Source organism: Pungitius pungitius, chromosome 18 (assembly GCF_949316345.1).
Source record: "Pungitius pungitius chromosome 18, fPunPun2.1, whole genome shotgun sequence".
Lineage (NCBI taxonomy): Eukaryota > Metazoa > Chordata > Actinopteri > Perciformes > Gasterosteidae > Pungitius > Pungitius pungitius.
This window is the reverse complement of record NC_084917.1, coordinates 13,889,492-13,910,516: the sequence shown is the minus strand read 5'-3', so window position 1 is coordinate 13,910,516 and position 21,025 is coordinate 13,889,492. Positions and strand designations below refer to the sequence as shown.

Genomic DNA, 21,025 nt, shown 5'->3' with positions numbered 1-21,025 from the left:
TTTTATTTTGTAGTTTTCTGCCCTGGTGTTTTCTCCTTTGGGTGATTGTCTGCCGTGTCCCTGATTGTTTCCTCCTGTGTCCAATCACCTGCACCTCCCAGTGGATTTAAACCTTGTACGTCCTGTGTCTCTGGTTGGGTCATTGAATGAGTTTCCTGAGTTGAATAGGTTTCCTGTTGGTGTGCTCTTGTACCTGATCCCCATTTTCGCTCCTAGGCATTTTTTTTATTTCAACCAGGAATAAAGTATTTTTGTTTGTGAAGTTCTGTATTTGAGTCCTCCTGTCTCCGGTCCTGGATGACCTCATCGTGACATGGATAGATAGAAAGGACTGACCTTCAGCTCCAGTTCCGTTCTTTAATAAAGGAACATCAAACATGAATACTCTTCAAGGGAGAACATTCCTAAATGAGTTAGTTGCATTCTGGTGGGAGGCTGATGCACCATCTCCAAAAATGTTGGAAGGGAGGGAGAGAGACAGACATTCCTCGTACAAGTCACTTGCCAGAAATAACGTTTCCCTCCCTGTTCCACACCTCTGAACGGGCGCGCCAGGTGACGAGACGGCTCTGCGCGCGCGCGTCAGCGGCGTTCCTCCCCCGCCCAGGTGTAGCCCTGCAGACCCAACCCTCAAGGCAAACTCCTCGTCGGGGCAAAGCACCTCAGACTGTCAGTCGACCACGGAGCAGCGCGGACGGATCACATGACAAGGTAAGAGGCTGATGAATGAGCCGGACCTCGAACCCGACAGCTGCTGCGCAGGGGGGCACGAGCTGCCGGGTTCGAGTCCCATCTCCTCCCTCACTGGGCGTGCGCGCACTCTTCCTTTCCTGCTGCTGGAGTTAAACTGACTGTGGTGGAAGAGGGGAAACCTCTTAATGGCTTACTTAAGTCAGTGTAAATCTATCGGGTAACAAAAGGCGTACGTTATACAACTTACTATACCACATTGAACAATGTCTTTCTGAAGAAAAAAAGTTTAAAATTGGCCTCAGTACCAAAGATAAAACAAGCATCTGTCGATAGAAGAGTTGCGTATGGAAGAGGATTTGGGCCACGTGATGATCTGTGTGTTTCATTACACATGTTCATGTGTAATAAAGAAAATTGAAGATCACATTCTGGCTTTGAAGTCAGTTTTTGTTGTTGTTGATATAAACAAATGTAAATCTCTTTGGGGTTTAAAAGAGTTATATGGCAAAAGTCTATAGTGTAGCCATAGTGTAAGGATTTTCTGAAATGTATAATGTATAATTCTCACCCTGACAACTGGGATCGGCCCTCCAACCTTCCATTTTTCCCAGTGATGAAATCTTTGGTTTTGTCCTTCTCTGCCACTCTGCTCTCAGTCAAAGGGCGAGTCCTGCTGTACTCTGCACTGGGCTCTGATAAAAGGGCTCCTGAAAGGAGACTTTATCTTTATTTCAGCAAGGCGTGTGGTAGTAATGTCATTTATATCAGCGCCACATGGAGCCAGGGTGTCTGTTTGTTAATTAATGATAATAATATCAACACCGGACCTTTAACCACAGCAGAGCTTTCATGGGTTTGGACAAAACAGCGAGTTGGGTCATTGTTTGAGTTTGTCAGCAGATAAAATACAATCCAGTGATTGCTCCGTGATTTTTCTTTCCACCATGAAGTGGTCACTACACCAACTCATAAGAGAGCTGTTGGCCTAGATGAGCTGGTGGAGAACAACATTGAGACCCGTTAAGTATTGGTCTGATAGCGTTTTAGCCTGCAGGGGCATCGGGCTCTACTTCTAGGATTCTGGTTAAAAACAGATATCCAGGCTGGAACCTCCTCTTCCATTCCCTTTCAATTTTTACATACCATTTACCAACTTCAGACATGACAACCATGTCTGAGTCACGAGGCAACTGCTCCGACTGACCAGGTAAAATGTTTACAAAGAGCTCTGACTCTGTCCACCACATGGACAGCTCGAACGTGATGGGTCAATACCGAGTGGTCTACAGATTGGGATTCATAGAATCGATGAATAGAGAATGCATCCAACGGTCAAATGAAAGCAGTAGACTGTGTGCAGTCAACAGACTGCCCCAGTGCTGTTGTCCTGCATTCTTTTGCATGTAAAACATTGCCTAGATGCTTACGTCTCTCTGACAGAGCAGGGATGCATGTGAAAGTGTTGTCATGGGGGCGAGGAATGCTGAAAACACAGGCTTCACATCACAGCAACTTTCACTCTCTGCCTTTTGGCTCCTGTAGTAATCCTCTTGACATCTGCTCTTTGAATAATCGGTTTTTCCTAAATATGCGCACTATTTACCTGTTGAAAATGGATTGGAATGTGAGAAAAAGCATTGTAAAGATATCTGTGTCTGATATGTTTAGTTCAGAAGATCACTCCTTTTCTCTCCTCTGCTTATCTTGTTGTTCTCTCTCTCTCTCTCTCTCTCTCTCTCTTAATGGGACTGCATTCTTTCCCGTAACTCCGGTCCGGACAGTTAACCAACCAGATCTCTCACCGCTTTCGGGAGTGTGCTCCCGTGCGTATGTGTGTTTGTGTGCATGCATTGGGGTGGAACTCCGAGGAGGATTTGTAAATATGTGACCGCGTAGACAGAAATGACATGCCATCATGTAAATAATATAAATATATTTAGTTTAGGTATATGGTTTTGTAGGGAAGGTAACCTTAAATTATTTCTGTCTGGATCTGGCGCTATTTTCAAAAATCAAAATCAAAAGACTTTCTTGGGCCGTGCCAATATAAGGGTAAGGGAACCACTGTTGGGTTCCCTGGTTCCTCCATTCTGCAAGTCAAACTCCTTTGGTAAGACACTGAAACCCAAATTGCTGTTGATGGTTTTTCCATCAGTGTGTTTGTGCTGATGCTGAAAATATGAGCACATAAAGTAGAAAGAGGATATCCGAAAGGAGCTTTCTAAACACGTTTCTGTTTGCCATGAACATTTTTCTGTGTCAGGTAACAGCTATGTATGTCAGAGTCACCTAACCCTCAGTGACAGTAGGACCAGCGTGGACAATGTGTTCTTCCATCGCTGCGGGATGACTTTTTGTTCAGGGTGTTGTCAGCTGTCAGCCCGGTTTACAAGTAAAGTAAAGAGTGAAGCATGCACGTGTTGGCCCTCATTCCCTCCAGTCTGTTTCTTTTATGTTTGCTCAATCAGACTAGCTGTGTGCTGTGTGTGAACGTTGGAAATGACATTTTACGGCGCCTCGTCTTTAAAAGATGCCAGGTGATTTAAGTGACTTTGTTGCTGAAGTCTTCAGGCTCAGATAGAGATCAGAGAGTCTTAACGAAACAAGCACTAACAAAAAAAACAATTGTAAACATTAGTTTCTAAGCAGTCTATCCCTACTTTAATGGACATTAGGGTCAGAATCTGTAATGGGCAAATATGTCGGATGGATCAGCCTCACCTTATTAAATATGGTCAGTAGTGTTTCAAAGAACTTGTGCATCAACATATTACTCTGTGACACGAGTCAAATCCTATGGGCTTCAGTGTCCTCCTTTTTTAAGACCTCTAGAGTGGAACTTGGCTTTATAAAGTAGTACAAGTATTTAGCTTCTGCCGTCCCAGACTCACTGAACAAGCCGCCTATAGTGCGCGGCATTTATTTCAATTATTATACAAATGTCAAGTCGTCTGGTATGAGGAACACCCCGAGGTGGCAGCTGGTGCTCATCAATCATTAAGCAAATGAAATTCATGTTGAGCAGGAGAAGGTTCCCACAGTGTGCTGAAAAATGTGCGGCTCCTTTGTCACTGCGCTGTGCGATACAACACAGCACTATACTTTTTAATTCTGTAAGGAACAGTTGTCAACCTCAGTTTGAGTTTTTTTGCATTTTGTAAGTTATTTTACTCCATCGTGCTCAAATTCAAATACCATCCCCACCAAAAGTTGGAAACAATGGACGTAGTCATGTAATCAAATACAAATAAAAGCTTCTATTGAGGAATTGGCCATAGTTTTATAAAGACATGCTAACTCTAACTAGAAACACATATTGACATACAAATGCTTTGCTCGAGAATTTCAAATGGGAAGCGTTCAAGTTTCTGTTCGAGTAATATTTACAGCACGAATATTGAGCATATGCAAATTTTCGTAGATTTGATCTTTCAAGTAGATAATTGTAACCTTTCACAATAGATAGATAGCTTGATATCCGCTGGCTCCACTAGAGGCTTCATTATTGTCCGAGCCATAGCCAAGGGGTCCTGAAATGAATGGTATAGTAAATCTAAAGCAACAAAGTGAATGCTGAGGAAGGGGAGTGGACCTCACAGTGAATTCTAAAGGACGCAGTCAACCACTGAGGATGATAAAAAACGGATTAAAAACACGATCACAAAGACTGGCTCAGTAAATGGCCTTACCCACACTCACTTGAGGTCAAAGGTAAAGGGAAGTGGGTAAAGACCATTGCTTATTTTGAGAGCCGTCCCTTATGCTGTGTTGTTGATGGACTCATTAGGTGATTGGCTACTCAACCACTCAGAAGGTCCTTTGATTCAGCAGCAGTGAGATATTTAAATGAACACATTTTAGATGTGCTTTTTGGATTTAGCAAATTGTTCGAAGTACACTTGGGTGGTGTTGCTGTACAGTAAATAATCCTAAATGGTGAGATGTGTAAGACCTAGCAGTCGAGATAAAGTGTTACCATTGGTGCTAGCTCTGCATTTTGTTAGATTTTTGGTACTGTGCGTCACGTTGTCACAGAGTGCCACTCAACAATGACTCAATGGTGAAGGAGTGAATGGGAACAGAGATGTTAGGCATGTCAGGAATGAGGGTGTGATCCTCAAGCGGTCACAGTCTCCCAAAATGATCCGCAATGGTAACATTACGTACTTCCTATCTCGTGTGTGTGTGTGTGTGTGTGTGTGTGTGTGGGTCAACTCACCCTGTAAAGTACAGCTCCTTGTTAAAATCTATGATTGGTTTTGTCGCCTTCTTATCTTGATTCAACCATCGCTCTTAATGCAGACTGTTGCTTCATATATTGGCAGAACAAATTCTGGGAGCCTGCGTACAGCATTCTTACCTGATTACAAGCGTAGGAAATAATGCAAGTAAAGACAGGTCGTCAACTGCATCGTGCTTTGTGCGCTGTTCCTTTGTTTGAAGAAGGAAATGTGTTACTTTTGATCGAGTGAGTCAAGAGCCTCATGAATGTGCCGACTGTGGACATGCCTCACAGTGTTCTCTTAAACTACCGGTTTTGGAATATTTCTCTCCCGAACGCTGGTGGAATTTTGCATTGTTTCAAATGTGAATGTCAACAGAATATTGGGCAAAGGTGAATTATAACTTTGGGTTCAAATGTAATCTTATAAAATGTTGTTTTTGGCGAGAAACTCAAAAATAAGCTCACGTTTTTAACCTTTAACTTTCACTTACCTGTATCGACTATTACATTTGTTTTATAGTGACGTCTCACTATAATACTAGTTCCAATGAGAACTCCAACATGAGAATGAACCAATGGCTGAAGCCCAAACTGCAACAACAGCCCAGCCACGCCCACACACTTTGATTGACGCAGCAAAAGTGGAGCATAAATAAAAACAGAAGCTGATCTCAGCGGTTAATACATTCATAATAAAATGTTGTTGTTTTTTAATCAGAAGAAGAAGCCTGTCTAAGTGAAATGACTCTCAGAATGCACTGAAGCTACTGGGACATAAGCCTGCCCTCCCGTTTTGTGGAAAGGTTTGTTGTTCCTAGAAAGATGACGGGAAAGGTTTGTGGTTTCTGACCAGTGGTAGAAAGAAAACACCAACAAACACGTCATGCCTCCACGCTCTTATCCAAAAGATTCAACACACAAGCACTTGTTTTGCAGTTTGCCTCCTCAAATGTCTTGTTACTGAGTTTTCCAACAAATCTTTAAACCGATCAACAGACATGTTGCTTCTTGACCTTACTTTCTGTCTTAATGCAGAGAAAGTAAGAGATAAATGACTCTAGCTCTGTTCTTGGCAGTCAGACATGGGGACGGAAGGCCGTCAAACTTTCTAAAACGTTGTACATAAGTCAGGGCTGTGGGGTCAAATGACCTTTTTGCTGAGTCGTGTCCCTTTTATATCAATCAATCATATAGCATCGGCCATCCAGCTGTGCATCACTCAAAAAAAAAATAATTTCAACATTTCTACTATTTCATGCTGGCTATTTTAATCTCTTTTAGGAGAAAAGAACATTTTGTAGAAAATAAAAAGTAAATGAAATATAATTTCTTTAAGGAAAACCGATTTAGATGGGGGCCTCTCTCTGTTTGTGCAGGAACACATGGTAGTTTATGGGATTGCTCTCTGTATTGCGCTTTGTGTTGGGTATTTTAAGGTTTCATTTGTCGTTACATCTGTACTGAGATTTGACAGATGTTCACCCGTTGGGTTAGGTTGGGTTTGTGTGACAGGGGAGGGAGGTGTTTTTTTGTCCGCTGATTTCAACAAGAGACTGTGATGCAGAGGAATATTGGGGTTTTGATCTGAAATGTGTCTAAATACCAAAGAAGCAACGAACAGTTCTGTAATTCTCTTTTCCAAACAAATTACACTTATGCCTGCAAACTGGCGTAATCATCTCTCTAAATTAAATGCTTCTCATTATGTTTCTGCAAGGAAAGCCTTTCATCCCATTTCATCAGCCTTTCCAAGGCCCCCCCCGCCCCCCGCCCAACATAACATAATGTCCAGGCCAAACGGTTTAGATTTTAGGGTCATCAGTGTGTTTTGGAGCCCATTTTCTGCATCTTGTAATTTCTCCTGCTAATGGACGCCCGGGAGTCCAAATTATTCATCTCAGTCATTTCAGAACTGCCACCAAGCATCTCCTGAAATGCGTCTTAGTGCATTTTTGCATTTCATAGCTCCTTGTTTTTTTCCCCCCACCAAGTTTTAATGAGTGTTGTTTTGCATTATTCAGTACCTCCAGGCTTCAATTTGGCATCTGGGAAAGTTGGCTTGACTCCAAGACTGTGGTCACCCAGTGCTTATTACTCATTAAGCCTCGTTGGAGGGCCGAGTGGGTGCAGGCTGGGTGGGTGCTGGGTGGGAGCTGCAGTGCTTGGAGAGTGGATGTTGTTGTTTTTGTCGGATGCTCCAGTTACAAAAGTGAAGAGTTGAGAAAGTGAAAGAGTTTAAAATTCGTCATGTTTGCACATCGTTCTACCGTTTGTCTGCCTTGGGGCTTTCTTTGTCTGTGTACAATACCGCTGGAGAATAATGGAAATGATCATAATTGATTATGGCAAATAGAGTAGTTTAAATGTCATTTGATCAAGCCTATGAGAAAAGGGCAGATACTAGATGTGGGAGTCTGTTGGAATATCCCTTATCCTCTGCTCGTCAAACTGCTCTGTCTTTGTGTTGCTCTGTCCCTGTGAAATGGCATGTGACTTTTGGAAGTGTAAGTAGGTTGCTAACCCAGCCCTCCACACCTGTGTGTGTGTGTGTGTGTGTGTGAGAGAGAGAGAGTTGTGTTGTGCCAACCCTCAAATAGCCTGTGGTATTGGTGTATGCAGTGAAAACATGGCAATAATCAGTTTAGTGTTCACAGTGTACGAAAGACCAAGTGATGTTGTAATGTTACCGGAAAAGCATCTTCATTTTATTTTAGACCTTCGTCTGCTATGTGCCATATGTGCCAAATGTGTGAGGTGTGAAAGCTCAGTAGAGAGGAACGGTACACTTATGATTATTATTATTATTATTAGATTAATAATAATAATCGTTCTACACACAGACAGCAGAAACTGGTTGCTATGTTAGGTTTGGAGACAGAGGTGTGATCTCAAAATAGTGTGCTTGCTAAGTACTTTGGAACGGGTTCAGCTCGATTTCACACAGAGGAGGAGCGAAGAAGGGGAGCAAATACAGGAGAGGTGCTATGCTGCTTATTCACCGCATCACTGCACACAGACAAACCGGTTCCACTGTTTTACTCAGAGAGAGAGAGTGCAACTCTGCACAAACTACTCTGGATAAACTGGTTGCAGCCAATGAAAGCCCATCTCAAGGGCTTCCTAAGTGAAGGAAACATGATCATTGTTATGATGATTGGTGGTATAGAACATTAATCACAATCCAGGGTGTACCCTGTTCGGACCTCAAAGGATAAACGGACGTAATGTGACATCTGTGTAAATCACATCCTTCATTTCAGTGTGAAGACAGGGCTGACTGGCTTGGAACATTTCTGGTCACTTACTGAGCCTGCAGGGCGTCTCCTGCTCTTCACTCCCCACCTAAAGCTGCTGCTGGATCGAAGTGCACCAGCACACAAGGTGACATACCACAGCTGTGAGTCATGACCAAGGCATGCTGGGGATGGGAGTTCCCTGATGCGCGTGCACACACACACACACACACACCTGTTTTTTAAGTAATGACTTGCTTGATTATCATGACGGTCAAGGTCCACATACAATAGACAGACGACAAGGTGGACAATGATTAGTTCGATACGATGTATTGGTGATGAAGTAGACGGATAAAACATTGGATGGGTGATAATTGGACAGATGATAAGGTGGACAGTTGATAAATTGGATAGATAAGACGGACAGATAATAAATTGGACATCTCTGTCCCCTGGCGGGAACGTGTTCACGTGTGTGTGCGCACGTGTCTGGGCGGAGATGCCGTGCGCAGCGAAGAGTAGACAATTGTTAAACTCCCCCCATAAAAAACAACGATAGAAATATTTTGATGTAGATGGGCCTGGTACATTACATCAGGTGATACAGTGATTCATAACTTCCCCTTTTACTGAAGCGACCTCATCTGACTGCACAAGCAGGGAGAGTCGGCGTTGGCTCATCTGAAAAGAATGGGACGCTCCATTTGAGAGGAAAAGTAACTCTTTTAGGAATAATCCTTCTTTTGCTGAAGTAGATGTTTGGTTGCCTTCTGAAGGAAGTACAACTGCAAGACCTTAACGTGAGGCGCCATCGATCTGGAAGTAACAGCTGGTGAAATAGTTGTTGCTTTTGCATTTAACCCGTCTTGGTTGCGTTGAAACAAACTGACCCGGTTAGTTTGGGTGGTTCAGGACTGGGGAACAGCATCCTTTGCAGACTGCTTGGCCTCGCGCACCTCTTCACTCCCCTCACAGGCTGCATTGGTTGTTGGTTTTTTTGGTTTGAAAGCAAACCGACGGACCAAAGGATCTTGTGACATTGTGATTTTAGAATGATTTCAAAGGCCACACCACGCATCTAAAAGCGTGTTTGCATAAGGCCGTGTATATATAGCTTATTCATCCGAATCAACGCATGCAGGCAAGTCAGCACGAGTATTCTTTCCAATTGATAGCTGTTAAAACTGCTGTACAATTAGACACGGTATACTTTGTTACCTCATTAACTCCATTAAAAAGTGTCCCAGCATCCCATAGCAATTACCCCAAACCTTTCTGTCTCCCCCCTGATACGGTTGATCTACCTCTTTGTGAAGAGCGAGTCTGATTTGGCTTTTATCGTTTTGTTCTTTTGACATATGAAGTATTTTTTTAGGTCCTTCTTAAAACACAGTATTTTTTATGATCTATAGTGTGTTTATTCCTAATAATACCAAACGCAGCATTCTCACCAAAGATGCAGCTTCACGGAGCATGTTTAGCCTATTTTAGGTCTATTGTTTCCCCCACATTTACAGGCAGGTGTATCTTCATCAACAGGCCCTGACTGAAGACTACCTACCTATTATCAAATGAGCAGTTAACGAGTTTTCATTTTTTAGAGCTAAACGGAGCTAAAAGCAGAGTTAATGTTGGACATCCATCTCTCAGGTCAACACAAAATGATGAAAATAACATTGGTCTTTGTCTGCTGGATGTAAACATGTTGACCAAAACAATTCTTCATGGCTATAATACGTCCAACCTGTCCGGTGTATTCAGCTTGTTGTCGACTTTTCCCCCCAGAATGGACTTAACTATTCACACTTCTACTCTGACACTTTACCAACACTTCCACAGATAGAGTTCAATTAAATAAGCTGTAAATATTCATGCTCCCCAGAGAGGACTGAATGCATTTGGTGAACTAACCTTAATTGTTGCTCCAACATGTCGACCAAATGTACATTTGTAAAGAAATCCCCACGGTTTAATGTGCCTCTTCATGTTAGATTGTAACAACCTCCTCAGGACAAACAACATTTGTATTGGTGCTTATTGGGCACCTCTGGTTTAGTCCAACACCTTTTTCTTATTTTGTAGTGTCATAACCACCGGTTTCAGACTGACTGAGTGTGTGTCTTTGTCAGAGAGACAGTAGAAACAAGGCCTGAAAAGATCAAAGTCAACAAATGGGGAGAATAAGGTGCCGACATGCAGGGAGGCTCCGCCCCCCACATACCTGCCTACTTATCAAGGGGTGTGTGTCACCTGGCCCCACCCAGACACTCCCTTGAGTAGGAATCAGGAATCCTGTGACTTGGGGTGGGGGGGGGGGGGACTTGAACTTGATCCTGCTGCACAAGGTCAGGTTTAGCTGAACTGTTATTTTGGTGATAACTTGGAGTTTGATCCATTTTAATGGAGCTTTTTTCAAACCTGTACTTGTTATAAAGGTATAGGACTGACCCCCCCACCCCCCTCCCCCTAACTGTCTCTCACACACACACACACACAAGTGAGAGGTTGAGTAAACCGATCAATCAGCCACAGACACCCTGACAAGCTTTGGCCAGATATGAACTCATTCAGCCTCTCTCTCGTCTATTGTGCTGAGTGGGGAGGTTGTAGTCCGGGTCATCTCCATGTACACAGTAGTGAAGCCCCCCCCCTCACTAACACACGGAAACCCCCCTGTAGTCTAAGCTCAGTCAGGGAATGAGTCCCCATGAACACCTCTGACTCTACGGGTTCGCCAGTGAGTATCAGAAGCTTTTTGAAACGAACAGTGTACTTATGACGTATTACGAAGTATTACAGGTAGCAGCGTTGAATGAGTATACAAATGCTTTATTTTCCAAACCTTGTACAACCTCAGGTTGCTACTCGGTTCACCCCTTTTTTCAAAGAAATGATCTGTATTTCCAAATGCGTTTGGCTGGGAAACAAATGGGTAGAAACTTGGCGTAAAGGAGACATTCATCAGGCCTTGTTTTTTACTTCATAATGAGATTTCTTTTTAAAGAAAGGATATGGTTATGTTTGTTTTTTGGTCTCACCTCCATCATCCTTTTAACAGCTAGAATTTCCACTCCCCCAAACTCCTGTCAGTGCATGTACTCTTTCTCAGAGGGATTATAACACAATGGACTTGTTTTGATTGCATTTAATCAGACAACACAGGCTCACAGTGTCATGAAAACCCAGCCCACTCATGTTGTGAATAGATCCACTCATACTGCGAGTGAGGGAATTAATTGCCTGCTGTCCATCTGTAGTTTTTATAAATATGTATGAAGATTGATTTCCTCCTTTCATGATAAAACCCCACACAGGAGCCTGCGGCTCAGTCTCACAGTGGCGCCCTGTGGTGGGTTTCTAATGGACCAGCTCAGTCTGCTCACAGTTCTGTTTGGTGGTTACTGACACCAAGGATGCGTATGGAGCATTTCTGATGTCATGCTATAGAGCGCTCGACATTTTACTGATGAAATCAACGAAAAATGGAGTGTTCACAACTTTTGCTTGAACACAAAGAAACAGTCAGGAAATGTGGTTTTACTTTTTGTTATTTTTCTTTCTTTGGGACAGTCAGTCATTAGAAATATCAACTTTTCAACCTGTTAGCCATGAATTCCACAGAGCTGGGTCATCTATCACTGTCTAAGCCAGCAGAGGGTTTTATTTCTACAGCACCCCAAACGGTTGAAATTTAAGTCTTGCGTCGCTATGAAGAACATGTCACATGACCAACAGCAGCCCGGCTAGTAGAAGCCGAGGGGAAACCTCGCAGACTGAAATGTGGAGCAGATGCCTCTGATTGCAAGAAGAAGTCGGATCATATACAAGGCTATTTGAAAAGTACACTCTCTATCTCAATCTAGTTTCAAGTCTTCTTCAATACAGCTGATGATGTTCAAGGGGAAGTGATGGCCCATTTAAAGCCATATAGACCATCAGACAGAGTACGCACAGTAACTCTACTACTCCACTACCCTCTGGTGACACTTCTGGATGCAAGAAATCAAGTCTGCAATGGTCAAATTGCTCAACTCAAGGCTTATGAACCATAGTCTATAAACCAGTAGGTGGATCCGGTTAGTTTTCAAAATGTATTTAAATTTCTATTGGCCTTTATTCATAGTAAAACACAGACAGTTTAACAACCTTTTGAAAATGGCACCCAGCTGGACCAATGATCATCAAATATAAAAATCATGAATAACAATGAATATAAAAACACGAAAACCAAAAGTCAAATCGGATTCGATTTCCATTTTGGATATCGACTTAAAGTAGACAAATGTCAACTTTAAGTCGAGTAAGTACAGGACAGGAAAACCAATGTAACACACCGTGTCCAATCAGATGGCTTTGTGCTCTTGCTCCAGCTGAGCCCCCGAACCTGAATCCACCGAAACACGTTCCACGGACAAAGCGCACGTTTAGAGATGAGCGCGTGTTACTTACAGACGTTTCAGCAGCCAATAGGATCCGATTCCCAGAGGTGTTTGGTTGCTGCTGGTCGTGAAATATGCATCAGATTTACTTTATGAGGTTGATGTAATGCTCATCCTTCTCTTTTTCTTTGAAGGCAACAGCATTCCAAGGAACCCTAGAAGACTATCTGTCTTCTGTAGACAAATTACGTCAGCTGATAGAAGACAAAGTTACATCCTACAACCCCCCTCAGCAACAGGTAAATGAAGAAGAATCATTACACATAACATACACCTTATACTCCTCCGTTTGAAATGATTTGATTTTTACTGTTGTTTTTATTTAATGCTGCAAAATAGTCGAATACAATTAAATGGGGTTTTGTGGAATTTCCATTTTGGATATTATTAAAAGATGAATTATTATGACAATAGTTATTACTAAGCTTAAGTTATTAAAAATATGTATTTTTGAAATTCCGGATAGGGGAACTCAAACCAACTCGCCAACCAAGAGACACTGTAAACACTTAATTTACAGCACACCACAAACGCTAATCACACTACAATAATGGACCTACTAGATCTCTAGAACATTTAAAAGTGAAGTGTAATAATTGTCTGGTCTTCGTGGCTTACCAGCTGAGCTTGAGGGTGCCGCCCTGGTTTAGTTTGTCTAGTCTGTCTGGCTCATTGATCCTTTATCACATTGATATTTGTAATAGTTTAAATCTGTGGTCCAGAACATAGACCCAACCAAAAAAACCATAAATGTGTCAATGATTGGTCACTGCCTTGATCATGACGTGGCCGATAGCCAGGAGTAGAGTGTGGTGTGTCGTCTATGGGCCCCCGGGGTTTATTTAAGATTATCTTATGGAGCCCATCAGACTGAAGTGGACACAAGAGACAGTGTAAGACCCAAACAACGGTTTAAAAGTCATTTGGAACTAAAGCTCATGTGTGTCTTCAAATGCTCCGAATGAGATGGTTCAGTGGCTCCTCCCACTGCAGCGACCCGATATAATAGAATAACATGCAAGTGGATAATGACTGCAGAACCTTGCTGATGGACACATTTTATTGGAACACTTCCCTCTTTAATGAGTTAAATCCTGACTAATGTCGCTGCAGGTGGACAGAAAAGGCTTCATTCCGACACACAAACACACTGATGGTTATCAGCAGTGTTCGACAGCCATCAGGTGTCATTCTGCCTTTGCTCATGTTGAAACTCATCGGAATTGTTTTCCTTTTTTTTTCCAAAGCAGTCTTGGCTGGAGGGTACAGAGGCTAATTACTCAACACTGTCATAACTGCTTTCCTCCCTAGGATATTTCAAAGGATTTTCTTTTTAGCTGCACTCTTTGTGTGTTTAGTGGAATTACCATCATCTTCTGATTAAAAGTGTTTTGAACACATGGTTTCAAAGGGAGCCCTCCGAGGCAAAACCATTTTTTCTCTTGCGTGTAGGTTCCCTGTGAACACGTGGACACTAGCTGGCCAATTATTCTGTCAATTGTCACAATTATGCGAAAGTTTGCTCAGCTCTCGCTTCCGCCATCAATATCAACTTTCAGTTCTTCCCCTTTTGCCCGGCTCCACATCCTGCCCAGTGCCGTCTCCTGCCGTAACCCAAGTGCGTTGCATAATGGCATCGCAGTGCTCATGAATACTGTATCTCTGCATCATTTATCGATGCTGATATGTATATAGTGTTCTCCCGGAACTCTTTTTTTGGTCTAGTTCCTCTGCTTTGATTGTCAATGGTAATCTTATTTTTTTTTTATCTGGAAAAAAACGATCCACTGGTAAGCTGCGAAGGAGACAGTGAGGACTTAATACGACTTGGCTGCTGTGTGAACATGGCGTCAGCTTGTGCCTCAGACTGAGTCACATGTGCACAGACCGACCGACCACGGGGAGGAGAAGGGCGACCATCGCGTTCTGCCAGGATGACTCGGTCGGCCTGTTGTCTTTCTGCCCACAGACGCTCAGTGAAAAACTCCACGGGTTCACACTAGCAAGCCGATAACACGTCTCCTCCTCCAGCTCTGTCCTCACTCGTCATGTCCTCTGGCGTCCCTCTTGCTTTTTCCTCCTGTCTGCCTCGTCTCCTTTTCACCTCCTCTTGTCTGTCTATCGGAGTGTGTCCGTCTCCCCCCCCCTCACCCCCCTGCTGGTGATTCATCACCCTCTTCTGCTTTACTCAACGCGTTGCCGTGTCTGACAAACGGAGACGGCAGACCACCGGGAGGCGAGGCGTCCAACGAGCTCATGATGAACACACGACAGAGAGGTGCTCCGTGACTGATGATGTATTATTTACTGGAGCCCAAACCATCCTGTGTTTGTTATCAGAACATTATCATAACATCCTCTTTTTTTTAAAGATGTGTTATACAGTATGTGCCTTAACTTGGTTATCACTAATGATCATGATATTCTAAGTTCGTATGAAGTATATGGTATTTATTAAGTGCTACTCATTGAAATAAATAAAAACAGATAACCTTCCTTTTACAGATAAAATAAATAGAAAAAAACCTAGATTTTGCATTTACATTTTAAGACTATGTTTTAAATTACTCCTTGAAAAAGTGCAAAAATGCGTAGGACATTTAGAAGGAAAACATGGGACTCTGTATCATACACAACATGATGTTAAAAAAAGAACCCACAGACACTGCCTCGCTAAAAGCTCTTCACAATTCTGAAGCAAAACTGAAACAAGCTGCATCTCCTAATTTGCTTTTTCAAACAGTTTTGAGGAAGCAGAATCCCAGCAGCGGATGATCTATGGCCGTTTCTCAATACCTAAGACAGCGAGAACGGACTCGCGTTCCCGCGAGAATAGACTCGGGAGACAGACTCGGGAGTCCTGACTCGCAGGTTCGGGAGAACAGAGAACGGTCATTTCCGCAGTTGGAACAGCAGCTGACTTGATGACGTCACCACGTCAGCTGGTCTTGCTAATACGTTTTTATTTTAGTTTTTGACTTAAACATTTTACTATTCAGTCAGAAAATTACATTACGTTACTTAAAAAAAGTTGTATTTATAAACTTCGACATAAAGTTGTGTTTATTTTCCTCTGTCGTTGTTGCCTGTTGCTGAGGTGAAATGCATTCTGGGATATATGTCTCTCACAAGAACAGACAAGCCTGCTCCGATGCATGCCCGGTAAAATGGGCGGGGCGAGCCACATCCGGGTATTATGACCGTTCTCGGCCAGATGCAGACTTGAGAATTGGAACAGTACTCGGGCTGCGACTGATGACGTTTCACGAGTCCACGAGAACAAAAGTCCACACAAGAACGCATATTGAGAAACGGCCTATGATTTGGTGGAGGAACGTAGAGGGAGCTGGGACTGTGATGTCGGCCGTTTCAGTGGAAGCTGAAGGCGGCCTGTGCAGCGTCTCTGGACCCTTGTTCTTTGCTCATGTTGGGAGTCCAGCAGCAGGGCTTTAAATAAGTCGCAGCCTCTCAATGCATTTGTTTTGAGGAAGACCAGTAAAAGGTGTCATGCACTGGTCCCTTCTACTCTGCTCCTCGGTAGGTATAGAAAAGCACTACTTTCGTCTCCGTAGACTAAGAGAAGGAAATGTTTGTGGGCACAGCCTTTATTTCTTTGCGATGGTCGAATGGACGTCAGGTTTTCGGGCGATCTGTCCACACACTTACGTCCAAATTTGGCAAAAACCTCCACCTGAACTCAAAGACTAACTAAATTGAGAGGTCAGAGGTCACTCTTATGTTATGTCCGTGCAATTCTAAGGGGGACCTTAAGGGATTTCCTTTCAAATTATGTTTGAACTGGAGGATGCATTGATTTAAATGTGGGGAACGAAGATCATTTTTAACTTCTAATCATTATACAATTTCACAAAAATATCACATTTTTGAGCAAGTGACTTGTACTGACGCGGTTGTAAACCACAACTTGACTAGTTGGTCGGAGGCATCCAAACGTGTGGCGGTATCTGGCTGCTTGCTGAGGGTCGACCCTCGGGGAATCTCCCACATCCGTGTTTCAGCTCTGTGACAAAACCCCACAGACTGGACCGGGGGGGCCAAGCCTCAGCAACAGCTTCTGGCTTGAAGACAAACCCCGGGGCCCTTTGAAAATAAATAGAAATCTTTTCCTTCAAAAGATGGAAGAAAACCCCTTTTAAAATATGATAGTAAAGTGTTTGTGTCTTTAAAATAATCGTATCACCCACTGAGATATGGATTATACAAGCCAGGCAAATGCAGTGAATTGAAAATATTATTAATAAATACAAATATGCAGCACAGATAGAAACAAATTTGAAAGCAACAAATAAATGTACTTTGCTTTCATTCTTCTTCAATACAGGCACTTTATGTATTCAAATCATTTCCAAAAGCGTACTTCTTCCTGAAAGTGGACTCTCGTCTTCACATAAATCGGACCGTGTCACTCTGCGTTTGAACGTGGACGAGTGGGAGGCAGGTTTGTGGGGTTTGTCACAGAGCTGGAACATGGACGTGGGAGTTTCACTGTATCTCGTAAAGGCAGCAGGTTCTGCTCCGCCGCAGAGAACAACGCGTGTGTGTGTGTGTGTGTGTGTTACCCTATGTGTATATTGACTCCCAAAAGTCAAGAATGAATGAATTTATTATTTCATTCTTTTATTTCCTTGTTTGGCGTGGTGAAGATTTAACATCAGTGATCATGTTCTCAAAAGTATGTCTTCCACATTCTCTTCATGTTAATTAATGCCTGACTAGATATCCCTTCTGTCCGTCAGCATCCCTTTAAGCATTTGCAAACTGAATTTGGACAGTTTGGCTTTGAATAATTAGTGGTCTAGTTTCCGCTGCAGCGCCAGTTTTGGACGTGTCGGAGACAGCGTGACAATAAACATCTCATGCAGGTGTACTTTGTTTTGTGCAACAAAAGCACGTAAATGGACTGAGGAAAACCTTTTTGTTTCCGAGTCAAATAAGTTAAAATGAGAACAAATAAGTTTGCGTTAAAGTGAGCGTTGATCTCCCGTCCAGGGTTTGTCGAGTTGGACGCCTGGTGCTTCTCATAGAGAAGATAGCGGATGCCTCCTCTAAGGGGGCTTTCCTTTGGCCCTCAGGCTCGCTGGTTAAACAGTAAAAGGGTTTAAAACGTTTGGACAGACCTGTTGGAACTTGTTTCATAAAACGTGAGAAAGTGAAAGTTTGTGTTAAATTTCCCGACATCCACTCAGCGTGAGCGGCTGACTGTAAGCACTATGATGGTTGTAGGAGGTTTCTGCCTCGCCCTGTTGGCTCCTCCTCTCTGTACTCCTGCCATGACGGAGAGTCTGGCAGAGAAACACTGAAACTGGTCTGGGTTCTGTGAGACGGGACAAGCCAAAACACATCTGGGGATTTAAGGTGCGCCAGCAGACACACACCCAGCCGCACAAACAGGCAAACAAGCACATCACTCTGATCAACGTTCCTTTTCTCAGCAGCGTTGGTTGTCTTCGCCAAGTGGTCGGCCCCCTTTCTCAGCTGGGCTCAAAGGCTCATTAACGAGAGGTGATGGATGGTTTCTTGTACACCGCCACAGGCCTCCAATCACGCCGCCCTGCCCAACACGACATCCACCCGGCTTACTGGAAGAAGACGCTACCTTGCTGTCGTGTTGCTGACGACTTCCCTTGGCTTTGAGGGGTAATGTCGGCGCCAACACAGGGGCTTTGTGTGGGAGCAGAGGATGGAGCCACCACTGGTTTTCTGTCCTTCTGAGGGGACCTCAACAAGCTGCTAAAATCAAGCAGCTTTCACGCCTACAACTTCTGGAACAGTCCTTTTAAAACTCTACTTCATCCAGTTTCGTTGGCTGTTCAAAGTCTTCTGACACAGAGTTGAGAAGATTAAGAACACAATCCCAAGCGAGTTGTAACCCTACAGCTAAAGCAGATGAAAAGTTTCTTTGGTCCAAACTTTACTCACAGCGAGCGAGGCCGAGTGTAGGACAGAGAGCATTAGCATACTGCAAGGTACCGAGCTACTGCGTCAAAACATCAACAGTCGTCATCTCTTTTTTTACACTCATTTGATAGTTGACGAATTGACTTTGATGAGTTACTGGAAACCTTCACAGTAGAAGGAGGGCCCAGCATGCAGTGCTGTTGAAATGCTTTGTACTTTGACCTCCACGTCTGTGAAGTTGGGAAACACCTATGTACCTATGAACTTTAGAGTACTTCACAGTACACGTTAAGGATGAATGTGGGGAATCCTTTTTATTCCGCATGCCCCTTCGTGGAGATACTCAATTGAGCCTATTGGCAAAAAAAACACCTTGTAAAATACTGCAACTACATGAATGTTTAATTTTCCATTTTGTCCTCTAGAAATGATCATTGATCAATTAATTAAGCAACTTGGAAGACCCGGCTGAAGGACACATGAGGTCTAACTGTTGCTTCCAGTGGTACTTTCACATAGACAGAAACCGTCCGTGGTCTGGTTACGCAACGAGGGTTCAGCATGTTGCCAACAGGCAGACTGGCAGTTTGGAAAACACCAAGCTGCTCTCTGCCAACTCTCTCCTCCTCTTCATCTTCTTCTCTCAAGGATAATACTTGTTTTTAATGTTTCTTTTTCACTTTGTACTTTGCCTCTCTTTCGCTTTCTTTTTTCTCTATGATATCTAAACATGATTCATCTCGTCTTCACCCCCCTTCGTTGTTCCTAGGGTACAGCCTGTCAAAACATTTCTTCTTAAACGTTGCAAGTCTTTCTTTTCTCTGCGACTAGTTGCACTACATTATGGTCTCAACATCTTTCCGTCACTTCTTCTAATCTTTTTATCCACAAGGCTGCGACTGATCTTCCTCAATTCAATATGCTGATCGATGAATCCTCCTATTTAGTTCACACCAAACACTGGGTGCATGAAACACGGGGCGATAGCAGCTGAAATCCAACAAGCTGTTGGCTAAAATGCGATTCACAAAGCAATAGCTGACGTCAGGATGGCTATGTCACCTTCTAATATGTAATCTGAAAATGTTAACACAAACACTATGAGGCTCCTTAATTTCCATGCATGTCTAAAGCGGCACCTTTGTCTACTATAGAAATGCTTTACATAGTGGATTTGATGGATTCAGATGGATTCTTTGTGTTCTAGGTATACGCACACGGTTTAAACATTACTCGCCACCGTGAAAATGATATATGTGACGGGCTGCAAGTGGTGAGATACATTAATGTAAGCGGAAAAAAAAGAAACGCATAAATAACGCCCCCATATTTTTTCCACCTGCAATTATGGAGGGAAATGTGTTTGGCACATACATGCAAGCAATTATGGAGCCCTATTCACGCGTTTCTGTACGTAAGCACCTAATCAGAACACACTGACAGCTGGCACTGTGGGTGTGTGGGTATGTGTGTGTGAGAGAGAGATTTTTTCAAGTTAACACACATACACACGCTGATATTCATTGGTAATTACTGTCTTTTCACATCGATGGATGGTTTTACCCATCACCCGCAGCGTTTTAATGAAGTAATGTGATTGGTAAAGATCAATTTTGATTGACAGGTGACAAAATAGCTCATTTGCACAACGTTTCAAAGTTCTGAGATTCCTCTCAACATTTTGATTCTTGCCAAACACTGAACTGAAACCAAGCAGAGACCTTCCTGAGCTGAGGTTCAAAGAAGGCGCGGTTTTCCTGGAACAGGCCAGGTGTAGGCTAGAAACAGGTTGCCATGGTAATGCCGTTACTGTTTAGGTCACTTTTTTTTACCCAAATCTGTTCTTGTTTTTGTTATAGTTTTCAACTAACAGAACAAAATCCAAATGATCTAAATCTAATATAAAAATTATACATTTTATTTCTGTTTTTCTGTTTAAGTATAAAAAATATACATCCAAAATATATACTATATTCAAATGATTGTCAGAATTCTCAAGTTGGTTCCCTGTCTTGGAGAGCATGTTCATCTGTTTTTTTTAATTGAGTTTTTAACTACAACACATCTAAAAAAAAAAAAAGAAGGTTCACCTTCAGAACATTGAAGCGTCAGTAATAATCGTGATTAAGAAACAGATTTTTTTAGTAAGACACAATGTAGCTTTACTGCAATGAAGCACCTTTTAAAGGAGAAAATGGCAACAATTCGAGTACATTGAATAAATGAAAATCAATACCTCATATAGAACAAATATTATTAATAGGCTAATAATATTTATTTATCCTTTATTTGGGTTTGAATATCATTTTTATTTATGATAAATAGCAGACAAACCAGTTGAATAAATCAGAGTTCATCTCCGCCTTGAAGGTCTCATTCAGATTTCTGCCCTTCTCATAACGCTTGAAAAGCTCATTAACAGAGTTCATATATTCCCCAGAAGGCCTTTTAACGATGTTTGTGTCGTTTTTCCACTCGTTTGTCTTTCTCTACATGTTGATATCTCTTCAGTT

The 21,025-nt window shown here is 42.7% G+C and overlaps 1 protein-coding gene across 2 annotated transcripts in view; it reads left to right on the top strand.

Annotated features, from left to right (window-relative positions):
• The first annotated feature begins 474 nt into the window (after positions 1-474).
• Positions 475-21,025, top strand: part of LOC119227022 (cingulin-like protein 1) — a 38,269-nt gene continuing 17,718 nt past the window's right edge. Inside the window, exons 1-2 of one of the 2 annotated variants that reach the window (XM_062558907.1) lie at positions 475-711; positions 12,728-12,832. The gene's annotated coding sequence lies outside the window, so the exon portion shown is untranslated. The remainder of the gene's footprint in view (positions 712-12,727; positions 12,833-21,025) is intronic. The other variant, XM_062558908.1, reaches the window with a different exon arrangement.